Genomic DNA, 17,096 nt, shown 5'->3' with positions numbered 1-17,096 from the left:
GGGGGTTGGGGGGGATCCCAGCCGCGTCGCGGAAGCCGCGCCAGGGGTGGGGGGTACCCGAGCCGCGCCGCCGGGGGGCCGGGGACGGGGGGAGCCGCGCCGGGGGGAATCCCAGCCGCGCCGCGGAAGCCGCGCCGGGGGTGGGGGGGATCCCAACCGTGCCGCGGAAGCCGCGCTGGGGGGGGGGGGACCCGAGCCGAGCCGCGCCGGGGGACGGGGGGCCCCGAGCCGCAGGGGACTGGGCCGGGCTGGAGCCGCTGGGGCCTGCGGGATGGGCGCGCCTCCCCGGAGCCGTTCTCCCGCCCCCACCCCCACCCCAGCTTACCTCGTGCTGCTGGCCCGCCCCTGCTTCGTCTCAGACTTCCCGCGAATCTCTGATTCGCAGGAAGCAGGGGAGGGAGTGGGGCGTTCAGGGGAGGGGAGGAGGGGCCGGGGAAGTGAGCTGGGGGCGGGGCGGGGTTGATAGCTGCAGCGCGGGGCCCTCTTGGCGCGGGGCCCAATTCAGCCGAATCGGCTGAATCGGCCTAAAGCCGGCCCTGTTGGGATGGTTTGTTCCTGCAACCTCTATAAGGATTCTTTAAAATACAGCCAGCTCTCCTGGACCCCTTTGCCCTTCATGTTATTCTCCCAGGGGATCCTGCCCATCTGTTCCCTGAGGGAGTCAAAGTCTGCTTTTCTGAAGTCCAGGGTCCGTATTCTGCTGCTCTCCTTTCTTCCTTGTGTCAGGATCCTGAACTCGACCATCTCATGGTCACTGCCTCCCAGGTTCCCATCCACTTTTGCTTCCCCTACTAGTTCTTCCCTGTTTGTGAGCAGCAGGTCAAGAAAAGCTTTGCCCCTAGTTGGTTCCTCCAGCACTTGCACCAGGAAATTGTCCCCTACACTTTCCAAAAATTTCCTGGATTGCCTGTGCACCGCTGTATTGCTCTCCCAGCAGATATCAGGGTGATTAAAGTCTCCCATGAGAACCAGGGCCTGCGATCTAGCAACTTCTGCTAGTTGCCAGAAGAAAGCCTCATCCACCTCATCCCCCTGGTCTGGTGGTCTATAGCAGACTCCAACCACGACATCACCCTTGTTGCTCCCACTTCTCAACTTTATCCAGAGACTCTCAGGTTTTTCTGCAGTTTCATACCGGAGCTCTGAGCAGTCATACTCCTCTCTTACATACAATGCAACTCCCCCACCTTTTCTGTCCTGTCTGTCCTACCTGAACAGTTTATATCCATCCATGACAGTACTCCAGTCATGTGAGTTATCCCACCAAGTCTCTGTTATTCCAATCACATCATAGTTCCCTGACTGTGCCAGGACTTCCAGTTCTCCCTGCTTGTTTCCCAGGCTTCTTGCATTTGTGTATAGGCACTTAAGATAACTCCTCGATTGTCCCTCTTTCTCAGCATGAGACAGGAATCCTCCCCTCTTGCGCTCTCTTGCTTGTGCTTCCTCCCAGGATCCCATTTCCCCACTTACCTCAGGGCTTTGGTCTCCTTCCCCCGGTGAACCTAGTTTAAAGCCCTCCTCACTAGGTTAGCCAGCCTGCTGGCGAAGATGCTCTTCCCTCTCTTCGTTAGGTGGAGCCCGTCTCTGCCTAGCACTCCTTCTTCTTGGAACACCATCCCATGGTCGAAGAATCCAAAGCCTTCTCTCCGACACCACCTGCGTAGCCATTCGTTGACTTCCACAATTCGACGGTCTCTACCCCGGCCTTTTCCTTGCACAGGGAGGATGGACGAGAACACCACTTGCGCCTCAAACTCCTTTATCCTTCCCAGAGCCACGTAGTCTGCAGTGATCCACTCAAGGTCATTCTTGGCAGTATCATTGGTGCCCACGTGGAGAAGCAGGAAGGGGTAGCGATCCGAGGGCTTGATGAGTCTCGGGTCAGACCAAAGGTCCATCTAGCCCAGTAACCTGTTTTCCAACAGTGGCCAATGCCAAGTGCCCCAGAGGGAACGAACAAAACAGGTAAATCATCAAGTGACCCATTCCCTGTTGTACCTGTCTGGGTCAAAGAATTTGGTTTCTGATAACCTCTAAATTAAGGAATACAAAATTTAAAAGCACCTAAGTCACTCAGGAGGCAAGTCCTATTGACTTTCAACAGGATTTAAGATCTTAAATCACTGAGGCGCTAATTTGACCCAATCAGACTAACAAATCAATTGCTGATTGGGAAGGGGAAAGCGCTAACATAAGAGGTTAATATGTATCCATTTTTGTATTAAATTTGAAAGGCCTTTTCTACTCTGCAAAAAAACGCAACACCGTTATTTTTAAAGCCATTATCAAGTTGTGTGATTGTATAAAAATACTAACAACTGTTTTAATGGACTTTTTTGAAGCACAAATATTCTCAAAGTAGCTTAATGTTCAACATGGCCTGGCCCCCCTGCATGTGGCTAGAACCCTCCATATGGAATAATCATAAGCACAGAAGAACGGCCAGACTGGGTCAGACCAATGGTTCATCCAGCCCAGTATCCTGTCTTCCTACGGTGGCTAATGTCCGGTGCCCCAGAGGGAATGAACAGAACAGGTGATTACCTGTGATTATCAAGTTATCCATCCCCTGTTACCCATTCCCAGCTCCTTCAGCCTTTGCTCATATGGCATACGTTCCATCCCTCTGATCATCTTTGTCGCTCACCTCTGGATCCTTGCCAGTTTCTCTGCATCCTTTCTATCCATTCATGACCAAAATTGGACACAGTCCTCCAGCTGAGGCCTAACCAGTGCCAAATAGAGTGATACTAACATCTCCTGTGACTTGCAAGCTATGCCTCTGTTAAAGCAACCGAAAATTGCATTTTTCTTTTTCTGCAACAGCATCTCCTTGCTGACTCATGTTGAGGTTGTGATCCACCACAGCTCCCAGATCCTTCTCAGCGGTGCTGCTGCCAAGCCAGTTCTCCCCCAGTCTGTATTTGTGCATTTGGTTTTTGTTCCCTAAGTGCAGCACCTTACATTTGTCTTTGTTGAACTTCATTTTGTTGTCTATAGCCCAGTTTGCCAATTTAGCGAGATCCCTCTGAATTGTAGCTCTATCCTCCAGACTGTTGGCAACTCCCTCCCCGCAGCTTTGTGTCATCTACATACCCTTCTAGCCAGCCCACCACTACTGCTCTGTGGACACATGCACCAGGAGCAGTGGTGGATGTCTGACATCTATGCTTAGATCACTATAGCTGCAACTCTGCCGTGTAGACACTTACTACAATGATGGGAGGGTTTCTCCCCGTGGTGCAGTAAATCCACCTCCCTGAAAGGTGATCGCTAGATCAACAGAAGAATTCTTCCATGGCTCTTGTGCTGTCTACCCTGGGAGTTCGGTTAACTAGGCGGCTCGGGGGTGTGATTTTTCACACCCATGAGCGACTTGCCTGGGTTGACCTAACTTTTTACTGTAGCGACCTGAAGGGTAACAGGCAACTCCTATCCCAGCAAGAGGGCGGAAGATCCCACAGGAACCTGCAGCTAATGCCCTAGGAGGCAATACCCCCCATCACCGGTCCAGAGCATTTCAAGAGCCCAACCCTCCAGTTCGGCCTCACTCCTTTTCAGGGGGCCCAACCGGCCAGCCAGGCCCTGCAGAGCTGGCCCCAGTGTCCGCCCCAAGGATCCAGCTGTTAAATCCCCGGCAAGTCGCTAAGCCCCCGGGCTGCCAAATCCCTCTGTGCCAAGGCCGGGCAGGAAGCATCGCTGGGGTGACCCCGAGCCCCGCCGAGCCCCAGCCAGCAGCAGCGCTGTCGCTTTAAGAGCGGATCCTCGCGTCCCCCTCCCGCCCCTGGCAGCCGGAAGGGGGATGTGATGCAAAAAGAAGAAGGGAAAAGAGAGAAAAGAACAAAACTCCCCGTGGAAGTTCGGAGCGCGGCGCCGGGACCCCGACTTCGCGCTGCGGGACGCGCTCCCAGGTACCAGGCGGGAGGGGCCCGGCCCAGCCCCGCTGCTCCCCCGGCAGCTCGGCAAAGCCCGTCGGGGCGAGCCCGCCGCTGGAGGCTCGGCTCCCTGGCGCCGGAGCGGAGCCGCAGCGCTGCCCTGGTGTCTGCTCCGCGCGGAGCTCGCCTCGGGCTCTGCGGCTCCAGCCCTGCCGAGGGACCGGGATCCGGGCCGCGCACCCCGCCTGGGGCTCCCCGTCCCGGCGGGCAGGAGCGGGAGGCTCCGGGGAAGCGGCGGTCCCGGCTTTGCTGGCTGCGGGCGCCCCTGCTCCGGGCACGGCGCTGTGCAGAGGGGCCCCGCGGGGCCAGGCTCAGCCCCGCTCGCTGGCGGCTGGAGCGGCGCTTGAACGCTGCCCTGGCGGGCTCGGAGCGGGAGTCCGAGCCCCTTACAACGGCCCCTGGTCCGCCGGGCGCTGGGTTCGTGCCCCGCTTCGGAGCCGGCGGCTTGTGCTCCGCCTCCGGGCGCGGGGCTGAACGCAGCCGGCGGTACCAGGGGCTGGTGAAAACCGCCCAGCCCGAGCTCGCCACGGCGCGTTACTTTGGCCAGGTCTGCGCCACACAACGAGGTGGGACCGAACTTCCCTTGGCAGGCAGCCGGCACAGTTACTGTGTGGGTGTGTGTCTGGGGTGTGTCTGTGTGTGGGTGGGTGTCTGTGTGGGGTGGGGGTGTGGGTGGGTGGGTGTCTGTGTGGGGTGTATGGGGTGGGGTGGGTGTGTCTGTGGGTGTGTGTCTGTGTCTGGGGTGAGTGGGGTGGCTGTGTGTCTGTGTCTGGGGTGAGTGGGGTGGGGTGGGTGTGTCTGTGGGTGTGTGTCTGTGTCTGGGGTGAGTGGGGTGGGTGTGTGTCTGTGTGGGGTGGGGTGGGTGTGTGTCTGTGTGGGGTGGGGGTGTGTCTGTGTCTGTGTGGGGTGGGGGTGTGTCTGTGTCTGGGGTGTGTGGGGTGGGGGTGTGGGGTGTGTGTCTGTGTATGGGGTGGAGGGTGTGTGTGTCTGTGTGGGTGTCTCTGCGCTGGGCAGCCTCACCAGGAGCACTTGTATTGTCTGTGGGCCAGTAACAGCAGTGTAAGTAACACAGTTTGCACTGACTCTGCCTCGACCTAGTGATGTGACAGGGACTCTGGGCATAAGACGCCGGAAGCCAAATGTAAGTGGAGACTCTTGCACAGCTAGGCTGGCCCAGGCGTGTGGTGTGTCAGGCCTGACTCTGCTTTGAAATGTTAAGGGGTTAGGAATATTGCACTGATCTGGGGAGTGGGTGGGGAGGTTAGGGTGTGAGTGAGAAGGAGACTCTCTGCCCTGCAGGATTAATAGCAGATTAATTAGGCTAATTTAGTCAGACTAATGTAAAGTTCTCAATTTACTCTCGGCATGTCAGAGACTTTACGACTGTCTCCTTGACATCAATATTGGGCAAAATAAAGTGACGGCTGATATGAGCCTGTGGTTCTCCACCTTTCCAGACCAGTACCCCTTTCAACAGTCTGATTGGTCTTGCGGACCCCCAAGGTTCACCTCACTTAAAGTACTTGCTTACAAAATCAGACATAAAAATACAAAAGTGTCACAGTCACACTAGTACTGACAAACTGGTCACTTTCTCACTTTTACCATAGAATTATAAAATACATTGATTGGAATATAAATATTGTACTTACTTTTCAGTGTTTATAGCGCAGTATACACTAGACATTGTCTGTACGAAATTTTAGTTTGTGCTGACTTGGCTAGTGCTTTTTATGTAGCCTGTTGCAAAACTAGGCAAATCTCTAGATGAGTAGATGTACCCCCTGGGAGACCTCTGCATACCCCCAGGGGCACACGGACCCCTGGTTGAGAACCACTGATATGAGCTGTTAAGAGGCAAAAGATAGAAACACATTGAATGCCAGTCAGCGTGGATTCACAGAAACCCGTCTTGTCAAACAAACTTGATATCGTTCTTTGACACCGGTATGTCTGGTTACTAAAGGTAACTGAGTTTCTGCAGTATGTCTGGATTTCTGTAAGGCTTAGTACCGACTCCATTCTGATTTAAAAATTAGCACTGTACGAAATCAATATGGCGCATGTTAAAACCTAGCTAACTGATAGATCTCTTCACATCCAAATACCAGGAATGCTTCTTCACCCTCATTGGTTTTGACACTGTATCAGTGGTTGGTATCGGTGGGAGGCATCAATACCAATTTGGGGAGCAAAATTACATGAATGGTGTTGGGGGTGGGGTGGGGAAGGCAAGATAATTGTACGACAGGGGCGGGCAAACTTTTTGGCCTGAAGGCTACGTCGGGTTTCCAAAATTGTATGGAGGGCCAGTTAGGGGAGGCTGTGCCTCCCCAAACAGCTAGGTGTGACCCAGCCCCCGCCCCTTATCTGACCCCCCTGCTTCTCGCTCCCTGACGGCCCTCCCGGGACCCCTGCCCCATCCACCCCCCCATCCCTTGACTAAGCCACCCCTGACTTCCCCCTGCCGCCCCATCCAGCCGCCCCATCCAACCACCCCTTCTCCCTGACCACCCCTGCCCCTGACTGCCCCCCACTGCCCCATCCAATCCTCCCTCCTTACTGACTGCCCCCCTGGGGCCCCTGCCCCCATTCAACCCTCCTGTTCCCCGCCCTCTGACCGCCCCAACACCTATCCACATCCCCGTCTCCTGACCACCACCACCCTGAACTCCCCTGCCCTCTACCCACACCCCCCTGCTCCCTGCCCCCTTACTGCGCTGCCTGGAGCACCGGTGGCTGGCAGCGCTACAGCTGTGCTGCGCAGAGCACCAGGACAGGCAGCCCACCGCCCGGCTGGAGCCAGCCATGCCACCGTGCAGCACAGAGCACCAGGTCAGGCCACGGCTCTGCAGCTGCACTGCCCGGCAAGAGCTCGCAGCCCCACCACCCAGAGCATTGTGCCAGCGGCACAGTGAGCTGAGGCTGTGGGGGAGGGGGAACAGCAGGGGAGGGGCTGGGGACTAGCATCCCGGGCCAGGAGCTCAGGGGCTGGGCAGGAGGGCCCCGCGGGCTGGATGTGGCCTATGGGCTGTAGTTTTCCCACCTCTGTTATAGGGTGTGTGTGTGTGTGTATATATATATATATATATATATATATTAGGTCCATATTTTGGGGTGACAGGACAGCACTGGAGGAAAGTGGGAGAGAAGGGAAGGATTTGGAATGGAAAATGGAGAAAAATGAAAGCTCTGCTCATCCCCTGCTCTCCTGGGTGCTAATGTCCCCTCCCCCCTTGTTCTCCTTCATCCTGACACCCTGTCCTTCGCTCTCCTGGATCTCTGTACCCTCCACTTTCTCTCCTGAATCCTAACACACATGCCCTAATTGGCCTCCTAGATCCCAATGGCCTCTCCTTGCTCTCTCAGATCCTGGCATTCCCCCCCCCCATTTGCTCTCCTGGATCCCTGCCCCCCCCCCGCCCCTGCCCGGTCCCCTGTCCTTCTCCCCCCCCACCCCTTCATGGGGGTCAGGTTGCAGCACTATAGCCCCAAGTACCCAATCCTGGAGCCACCTGATCTATGTGGCACTGTGATGGGGCTTAACCTCCATCACCTGCAAAGCAAGGGAAAGAACCTAGTTAGTTAGGGGAGAGATGCAGGAGGGAGGAGCTGTGGAGAATTCCTAGAGGAAGGTCTAGTAGTTGGGACTGGCTGTGGCCAGACAGCAGAGCTGCCTGAGCAGGGCTAACTCCTGGGCTGGGGTCCCATAAAGCGGAGAGAAGCCCTGACCTGAGCTAGGCTCTGTGAGGACCAGGGAGGGAGACATCTGCAAGGGGCAGAAAGGAAGTGTAGGTTGTACTTAGCTTCCCAGCAGTGATGGGGTCAGTACCTTGACAAGGGGAAGAATTGAAGTCAAGTGCAGGAGGGACAAAGGACCCCTTAGGGTAGAGCCCCGGAGGGGTGAAGGACCATTGGTAGAGCTGAGCCCTGGCTGGGGACTGAACTGTTGTGTGGCTTGGCCAGAGGGCTGAGATACGGAAGACCCAGTGAGTGCAGAGAAGAGAGCCTCTAGGCCTGGTAGTCGCAGCTGAGAAAGTGGCCACCGGAAGGGGTGTGAGAGGCAAAGTTCCCTGCAACACCAGGTCCGGGCAGGAGAGGACACTTCACAGCAGTGCCCCCCAAACTGTGGGGCGTGCCGAGGAACGTTGTGTGTGTGGTGGGGCCAGAGCCAGGCCAGCCCCCATGGGGGATGGGGAGGGAGTGTCGCGCTTCCAGCTCTGCCCCAACCCCTTTCAGCTCCCAGTCCTGCCCTCATTCCCTCTCTGCCCTCCAGCTCTGCCTCTAGCTCCAGCTCCTCTCCTATCTCCAGCTCCACCTTAGGCCCCAGCTCTGCTGCTGAGGGAGCCTTGGCTGTGCAGTAATGGGGGGCGTAGACACCTTCTGTTACTGGTAAGGGGTAGGGTGACCAGATGTCCCGATTTTATAGGGACAGTCCCGATTTTTGGGTCTTTTTCTTATATAGGCTCCTATTACCCCCCCACCCCATTCCTGATTTTTCACACTTGCTGTCTCGTCACCCTAGTACGGGGGGAGGTGTGACTGGAAAAGTTTGAGCCCCACTGCTTTAGAGGTAAGGACGCGGGTGTACAGGTTGCAGTTAGGAGTCTGGGCCATGCTAGTAACGTTTCAGTGTGATGTGTAATGGACGCAGATCTTCACCTGATGGGTACCATAGTTGCTAGGCACCTAGGCACGTAAGTGATGCTGCCAGGCCAGTGCAGCCCTGGTGCAGGGATCTGGACTCTCTTGTGAGTCACGCACTAGCAGAACTGCGGAGCGATTTCTGGACAGCGACATGCAGCCGAGGGTGGCTGGCTTAACGAGCGTGGCTCGGAGAGCAGAATGCTGCTGGTGCCTTGAGTGTGCGCAGCTACGTCGACAGGTGGGAACATGTGGCTCATTGAGTCCTCCTCAAGAACCAAGTTTTCTGGCTCAGGGACTCTCTCTGCCTCTGTGTTTGTACAGCACCAAGCAGAACAGGACCCTGACCACCACTGGGACCTTGGGTGCTACCAGAATACGAACCATTAAGGATCATAATTAGCAGCATGCAAAGAGTTCTCTCTGTGGCTGCTCCTGTGTGTGAGAGTCACCAGAGACCGTGGAAATAGTCCCAGGTACAAGCTAGAAAGGCAAGATATTGGGATAGTCAACCCCCGGCTCGCATATTCCTCAGCAATCTTCACCTAACATCTCCAGCAAGGCCACCGAATTCTCTGACATCCTGGCGTAGGAGGCTGGAGATTTGTGTGGCTGCTCTGTTAATTAATTAGAAATCTCCATGGTTTCATTTAAAATATGAAAATAAACGGTACACTCAGTACAGCAGTAGCGGTATTACACCTCTACCCCGATCTAACGCCACCCGATATAACACGAATTCGGATCTAACGCGGCAAAGCAGTGCTCCAGGGGGGTGGGGCGGCGCACTCCGGCGGCTCAAAGCAAGTTCGCTATAACGCGGTTTCACCTATAATGCAGTACATTTTTTGGCTCTTGAGGTAAAGGTGTCGTCGTTTTGCTGTTACATTTCAGGTATTTGATTGTGGTGTCTGGAACAGTTCACGTGGCTCAGAGCTAGAGGTTCAGGCTTTTCTTGTAGGCTCAGGAAGACAGCACCATGTAAAGCAGTGACCTTCTGTCCATGTTTTCAAAATTTTTTTTCACAACCATGAGAGTGAGGTTGGAGCTGGTTGGAATTTTTAGTTCAAAACTTTTTTTTGACAAAAAAGGCTCTTTTTCTAAACTGAAAACTTCCGCCAAAAGCTTTTGCTTATTACATTTTTTTTCCCATTTTTTTTGTTGTTGAAACTCAATTTCAAATTTTCATTTGTTTTCCTCTTTCACCTCTTCTTTTTTCCCTGTATTTTTTTTTCCACTGAAAGAATGATGATCAGAGTTTGGGTTTTTCTTTCACTTTTTCTTTTCTTCATGTTTCTGTTTGCCACTCTGTGTCTTCCAACGTGTCTCTAAGTTTGGAAGAATTACTGAGTTGCAAAGGGTAAAATGAGCTTTGGTGAGTCTACCTCCTGATCATTTTTCTAAAGTTGAGATGTTTAGAAAGCCACAAAGTGACCAAAGAAAAAAAGAAAAGTGACAAAGAGAATGGAATCCCGGATGTCATTCCTTTTAGTGCTCTCAGCGGCAAAAGGGAAAAAACAGAAATGTTGAAATTTTTCAAAAACCTCTCAGAAAACTTCAAAACAATAAAGAAAAATTGTTCCCTTCCAGACCATGTGAAAAAGTAACAACTGGGGACATTTTACTTTTTTTTATGGCTTGTTTGTTTGTTTTTTCACTTGGTGACCACCCCTGCTAGAAACACTCTCTATAAAATGAAAGTTGATTTGAGAGCCGAATTCTGCAGGAGATTCCTCAGATCAGAGAATGACTGCGTGCACTGAAGTCAGAAAGGTTTCTTTGCTCTTCCTCTTGTTGCCTACTACTCCTGCCCTCCCGTCATGGTTTCATAGCTGATAAAGACAGAAAAGACCGTTATGATGATATAATCTGACCTCCTGTGTAGCACAGGCCCATAGAACTGCCCCCAAATAATTCCTAGAGCAGGTCTGTTAGGAAAACATCTCATCTTTTTTAAAAAAAAATTGTCAGTGATGAGAGAATCCACCACGCGCCGTGGTGAATTGTTCCACTGGTTAATTACCCCCCCAGTTTACAAATTTGCACCTTCTTTCCTATCTGAATTTTCTACCTTCAGCTTCCAGACACTGGCACTTGTTATACCTTTGTCTGCAGGAATGAAGAGCCCATTATCAAATATTTGTTCCCCATGTACCGAGAGACTGATTAAGTCTCCCCTTAACCGTTTCTTTGTTCTTCTCAAAGAGCTTGTGATGGGTGCCCACCCCACACAAGACTTGAAGGGGTTAAGGAGGTGGCCAGGTGGGCTGATCAACTGCCCAGGCTGTATCTGGAGGAGGAGCCAGGAGCAGGGGTTGATTAAATGAGGCTCAGCTGGATGGGAACAGGAGGGGCCCATATAAAGTCCAGGAGCTGAGAGCAGAAGGGGGCTGCAGTCACTCCCTGGGAGCAGGGAGGTGTGTTGGGGACTATAGGGGGTAGCCCATAGTTACTCCCTGGGAGGAGGGAGTTGGGAGGTTGGCAAACCCAGAATGGGAGGAGAAGGCTCAGGGGAAAAGTAGCAAGAATCACAGAATATCAGCGTTGAGGGGACCTCAGGAGGTCATCTAGTCCAACCCCTTGCTCAAAGCAGGACCAATTCCCAGACAGATTTTTACTCCAAATCCCTAAGTGGCCCCCTCAAGGATTAAACTCACAAGCCTGGCTTTAGCAGGCTAATGCTCCAACCACTGAGCTATCCCTCCTAAGGAAGAGGAGTGCTGACCTTGGCTGCTGACTAGAGCTGGAACCCGGAGTAGAGGGTGGACCCAGGTTCCCCTACCAGCTAGTGAGGAAATGGCACTGGCTGGGCAGTGAATGGGAAGCTTGCCTGAGCCCATTTGTCAGGAGAGGTACCCTGTAAAGGGGATGCATGGATAGTGACCTGGCCGGGGCGCCAAGTCATGAAGAAGAGGCCTCAGCACCCAGGGCAAGAGAAGGAGAGTGGCAACAGAGTGTACAATAAGCAGCAGAAGGGGGTCCCGTACCTGGAAGGAACTGATTCCCCAGAGCAGCCAGAAGGAGACTCCTAGTGGTGAGTGGACCCTGTGACAGAGCTCGATCACTACACGGCATGTTTTCCGATCCTGTAATCATTCGTGTGGCTCTTCTCTGAACCCTCTCCAGTTTTTCAACCTTTTTTCTTGCCTTGTGGACACCAGAACTGGACACAGGATTTCAGCAGTGGTCACACCAGTACCAAGCATATAGGTAACATAACCTCTCTACTGCTTCTTGAGATTCCCCTTTTTGTACATCCAAGGATCACATTAGTCCTTGAGCTCCCAGTGTGACGCTGTGTCCTAATGTTCAGTTGATTATTCAGAGTCACTGGTTCCCAGGAAAAAGTCTCTTATCCTGCAGATATGGCCTGCGTTCTTTACATTTCCCTCTTAGGAATCTGAGTTTGTTCTGTACTATTTGTCATGCCCTTGTGAATTTCTCAGTTGCTGTTTATTTTCTTCCAGCCTTAGTGCTTCTCAATCACCAGGTGGCTTGTACTGTGGCTGGTGTTACGGCCATTGTGCAGTTATCTCTGCCAGCTGAAATATGAAGAACAGCAAGATCAGGCTCGTTGCATCGGCAGGTTGGGTTATAAGGAATTCTCCATGACTTCGCATCTTTGCAGGAGGGTTTTGTTTTCCTTTCTGGAGCTGCTTCTGTTCTGCTTAACAGCTCCACAGGCTCAGACTGTAAGAGGGAGGAAAACATTCGCCTCTACTTAGCAGCTGTTATTTGCTCTGTGGAAAGTGTCCCTTTTACCCTGCAGTCCCCATTAATACCCACCTCCAAGCAGGAACATGCTCTCTTTAAAGTCTCTTTAAGGAATGCCAGAAGATAGTGTTAGGATATAGATATTTAAGCCTGTTTGGCCTATACTTTAAGAATTTAGATGTATTTTTATTACTTAGCTAGTTATAGAGGTATAAAAGAAAGAATTAAAATTATTGTTTATTTGTGGAAGGGCCTTTTTTTACTATGACAGTTTGAGGCCCTGTTTAGTTATATTGAAATAAGGCAATTTGGGGCAGTTAAAAAGGTGATGGAATCTATAAAATCACTTCACAGATCGCAGCAGATAAGTCACTCCTGCAGGGAAGTCTGTTTCAAAACCATGTATGAACTTGGAGGCAGAGATGGTTTTCGGAGGTCAGACTTCTCAGCTCATACAACATATCCTCTTTTAAACTTAACAGGTACACCACAAAGAATATCCAGAAATAACCGAATAATTGGAAATAACCGAAATAATCAGGACAGAAATAACAAATGTGAGAATGAACTAATTGTTATTAATATGTACATATATGTCATCCATACGCCATCGGCTGGTAGGTTTGTACGTAAGTGGACCCTGACGTTTTGTGGGTGAGGAAACTAAGTTTGGACATAGGAGGACTCAAGTGTTCAAGCTCTATAAAAGGGGTGACCAACCATGGCAAGGAAGCTTCTTCGTTCCTAGTTCTTTGTTTATTATCCTTTTGTTTATTAGTCTATTAGTCTGTTAGTTTAGTTTAAGTCAGTTAAGTAAAACTCTAAGCCCTGGTCTACACTACAGGGTTAGGTCAAATTTAGCCGCGTCAGGTCGATTTTATAATGAATGGGTCTACACAAGCAACTCCGTTCCGTTGACCTAAAGGGCTCTTAAAGTTGACTTCTGTACTCCTCCCCGGCGAGGGGAGTAGTGCTAAAATCGACCTAGCTGGGTCGAATTTGGGGTAGTGCGGATGCAAATCGATGGTATTGGCCTCCGGGAGCTATCCCAGAGTGCTCCATTGTGACCGCTCTGGACAGCACTTTGAACTCCGATGCACTAGCCAGGTACACAGGAAAAGCCCTGGAAACTTTTGAATTTCATTTCCTGTTTGGTCAGCGTGGCGAACTCAGCAGCACAGGTGACCATGCAGTATCCCCAGAACTGTAGAGCGTAGAATGTTTCTACGCTCCCCCTATCATCTCCGTCCCTGAGGTTATCGCAGATTAGAAGGCAAAAAAACTGCACTCGTGATGACATGTTTTCCGAGCTCATGCAGTCCTCCCACACTGATAGGGCACAGCTTAATGCATGGAAGCATTCAGTGGCAGAGGCCAGGAAAGAATTAAGTGAGCGCGAAGAGCAGAGGCAGGACGCGATGCTGAGGCTAATGGAGGAGCGAACGGACATGATGAAGCGTCTGTTGGAGTTGCAGGAAAGCCAACAAGAGCACAGACCCCTGCTGCATCCACTGTATAACCGCCTACCCTCCTCCCCATGTTCCATAGCCTCCTCACCCAGACGCCCAAGAACGTGGGGGCAGGGGGGAGGCTCCGGGCACCCAGCCGCTCCACTCCAGAGGATGACCCAAGCAACAGAAGGCTGTCATTCAAACAGTTTGATTTTTAGTGTGGCTACAATAAGCAATGTGGCCTTGTCCTTCCCTCCTCTCCCACCCCACCCGGGCTACCTTGTCCGTTATTTCATTTTTTTTTAATAAAGAAAGAAAGAATGCATGGTTTCAAAATTTGAGTTACTTTATTTCGAACGGGGGAGGGTGGTTGGCTTACAGGGAATTAAAATTAAGAAAGGGGGCGGGTTTGCATCAAGGAGAAATACACATAACAGTCACACCGAAGCCTGGCCAGTCATGAAATTGGTTTTCAAAGCCTCTCTGATGCGCAGCGCGCCTACCTGTGCTCTTCTAATCACCCTGGTGTCTGGCTGCTCAAAATCGGACGCCAGGTTTGAGCAATTTGCCTCAACCTCCCACCCCGCCATAAACATCTCCCCCTTACTCTCACAGATATTATGGAACACACAGCAAGCAGCAATAACAATGGGAATGTTGGTTGTGCTGAGGTCTGACCAACAGCGCCAGTGAGCTTTTAAATGTCCAAAGGCACATTCTACCACCATTCTGCACGTGGTCATGCTTGCCGTGGTATGGCGTCTGTACGGGTAACTCAGGAAAAAAGGCGCAAAATGATTGTCTGCCGTTGCTTTCACGGGGGAAGGGGCGACTGATGACATGTACTCAAAACCACCTGCAACAATGTTTTTGCCCCATCGGACATTGGGAGCTTAACCCAAAATTCCAATAGGCGGCAGAGACTGCGGGAACTGTGGGATAGCTACCCACAGTGCACCGCTCCATAAGTTGATGCTAGCCCCGGTAGTGAGGACGCACTCCGCCAATTTAATGTACTTAGTGTGGACATATGCAATCAACTGTATAAAATCAATTTTTAAAAATCGACTTCTATAAAATGGACCTAATTTCGTAGTGTAGACATACCCTCAAGTTAGTTTCTTTAGTCTCCTATAGCTCTTAGCTCTTTTGCTTCTCCTAAGCTCTGCACCTCCCACTCATTCCAAGACTATCAATAGCAAACCATCAGAGACAACTGCAAACAAATTAAACCACTTGTAATGTTCCTTTTTGACATCCAACAGGCAGAGAAGCTCCCTGCCTGTGAATAAAGGCAAAAGACTGGTTCAGTGTAACAAAAGGTGCAGAAAGTCACTCCGTATTCTTTCGCTGAGGAGACTTCTTGGGGAGCAGGGCTGTTCTCATGGAAAGTTGGATCCTGGTCCCTGTGAAGCCAGCCACTTCTGCAACAGGCTGAGCTCTGGGGAACAGGAGCTTTTATTAGATAAGAAAATTGACTATTAATCAAGTGTAGACCTAGGTTTGTATTTTATAATTTTCCTCTCACTAGAGGCAGGGGGTAACAAGGTGACTCAGTCCTGGGTACCCCGAGAACTATCACAGTAGCCCTTTATGTTGCTCTGTGATGGGGAGAGCTGCTTAATACCGTCACCCCAAAGCCTGGGCTGAGTTTTAGAGGGCACTCCCTAAAGACATTAGAAGGGAAAGCAGTCTGCTCCGGGAGCATGGTGGGAGGGCTTCCCCAAAACACACCCCCAGGAAAGCTTGAAGTCAGGGCGGTCGAGTCCTCCATGTGCTGGAGCAGCTTGGAGAATCACATTGTTATAGCTGGAGAACAATGAGCAGTCAATTACCCAACCAGATTCCAGCCCTTCTGTGGTTCCCCCATTACAATATTGGCTTTTGCCCCAAACCCTCTTGTCATGTATCTGCGACCAGTTCTTTGTGTGGAACAAAAGCAAAGGGATGAAACGTTAACTCCCCCACCCCCAAGTGAACCTCCTTTCTGCTCCTCCGCTAGAGGCAAAACACACTGACCACACACCCACCAAGCACCACAGCCCATGTCACAACTTGAACTCTGCTTGGTGGGGGAGGGCTGTGGGCCTGGCATGTCCATGAAGGCAGAGTTAAGGTTACGATGTATAGTTTGGTATATAGTAGTTGTGCTATTCACAGGTGAGGGGAGGTGCGGGCTGGGCAAGATGGGTTATGGATAGTAGTCTAGAAGACATCGGTTAGTAGCCCAGTGGAGAGAGTTCCCAACTAAGTCAGGAAAGCTGGGTTCTGTTCTTGCCTCTGCTACTGATTCCCTCTTTGACCTTGGGTACGTTCCTTCCCCTGGGCCTTTTCTCTACGCATAACATAGAGATAATGAAACTCAGACCCCTTGTTAAAGTGCTTTGAAGCTGCAGATGAAAAGCCTATATAGGGTGAAGCAGGAGCAGTCAGATGATAGGGTCCACAATAAGGAAACGGTTGAGAGCCTCTTATGAAGTTCTGTGACCACATAGCTGGCAGGAGCATCTGTGCTTTGTTCAACTCGTCCATTAGCTTAACTGAAACTATTTACCTTTCTCAAAGAAGAAACAATTTCCTCTCCAATTAACAACCCACTTCTGGGATCCCCATAAGGGTCCCTTTCAGCTAGGTCTCCAGCAGGTTAAGGTGTAGGACTCTATTTCCCATGTGTCCTTTGCTGATCAGATTTTAACTACTGTGCCATTAGAATGTCCCACGTGGCCCCGACTGCCTGGCCAGTGCCTAGGGAGAGAGCCGGGGCCTCTCTTCTTTACAGCAATGCGACTCAGGAGGCAATGGAGATTCAAGAGACAAACCAGCATAAGTGAGATCTGAACCAGGGCCAGAGTCCTTGAGCTAGCCAGGATCCAAACCATGTATGGTTGGCTTTTAGCCATCAAAATCAAACAGGAATTGTTCTCAGGAACCAAAGGGTAGCCACTCGGTCTGTGGAGCATAGGTGTATGCTTCACATGGGCAGCCCCACTATGCAATCGGGCAGCGACTCCGCATTAGTAAAGGTTTCCGTGTAGTTTCCAAGGTGGCTTCTGAAGAGGATGCCTCTGTAACTCAATCTGGAGGAGCTCTCGGGGCTGGCACGTGGCACTGAAATAGACCTATAGCTTAGTGCAGATCGGGAAAAGGAATCCCAGAGCTGCTAAGGATCCAAACCAGGGGTCGGCAACGTTCGGCATGCAGCTCGCCAGGGTAAGCACCCTGGTGGGCCGGGCCAGTTTATTTACCTGCTGACGCGGCAGGTTCGGCCGATTGCGGCCCCCACTGGCCGCGGTTCGCCATCCCGGGCCAATGGGGGCGGCGGGAAGCAGCGCAGGCCGAGGGATGTGCT

The 17,096-nt window shown here is 51.8% G+C and overlaps 1 protein-coding gene across 2 annotated transcripts in view; it reads left to right on the top strand.

Moving 5' to 3' along the window:
* The first annotated feature begins 3,771 nt into the window (after positions 1 to 3,771).
* Positions 3,772 to 17,096, top strand: part of LOC117889497 (discoidin domain-containing receptor 2-like) — a 141,549-nt gene continuing 128,224 nt past the window's right edge. Inside the window, exon 1 of one of the 2 annotated variants that reach the window (XM_034793802.1) lies at positions 3,772 to 3,914. The gene's annotated coding sequence lies outside the window, so the exon portion shown is untranslated. The remainder of the gene's footprint in view (positions 3,915 to 17,096) is intronic. The other variant, XM_034793801.1, reaches the window with a different exon arrangement.

This window comes from Trachemys scripta, chromosome 17 (assembly GCF_013100865.1).
Source record: "Trachemys scripta elegans isolate TJP31775 chromosome 17, CAS_Tse_1.0, whole genome shotgun sequence".
Lineage (NCBI taxonomy): Eukaryota > Metazoa > Chordata > Testudines > Emydidae > Trachemys > Trachemys scripta.
The sequence above is the reverse complement of the archived record's forward strand: the minus strand, read 5'-3'. Positions and strand labels throughout refer to the sequence as shown.